Source organism: Ipomoea triloba, chromosome 14 (assembly GCF_003576645.1).
Source record: "Ipomoea triloba cultivar NCNSP0323 chromosome 14, ASM357664v1".
In the NCBI taxonomy this organism is placed as follows: Eukaryota; Viridiplantae; Streptophyta; class Magnoliopsida; order Solanales; family Convolvulaceae; genus Ipomoea; species Ipomoea triloba.
In genome coordinates this window covers 21,575,734-21,576,191 of record NC_044929.1, presented here as the reverse complement: position 1 = coordinate 21,576,191, position 458 = coordinate 21,575,734, and positions in this window count along the sequence as shown.

Below are 458 nucleotides of genomic sequence, written 5' to 3'. Positions count from 1 at the left end.
AATTGTTTCCCTATTTGCACGTATATGGTTACCACTCTATCCTCTTTGGTCCTATAGGAACCAACAAATATTTTATTCATTTTTTTAAAAAATAATATATGGAGTCACCATAGTCCTATTATATACCAAATGATACATTACCATGTATATTTAGAACATATATTACCTGTAAAGAATAATAAGTATTTTTTTTTTAAAAAAAAAGCTTTTAATGATCTCAACATAAATGTATATATAGGCAATATAGCAAGTAAAATATGTGAACCATATGTTTATTGAAACCCTAAAATTTCTTTGCCAACTAATTAAATTGCCTTCCAACTATGTATAGCTTATAGGTGCGGTCCTATACACACACATAATATATATATATATATATATATATATATATATATATATATATATATATATATATATATATATATATATATATATATATATATATATATATATATATA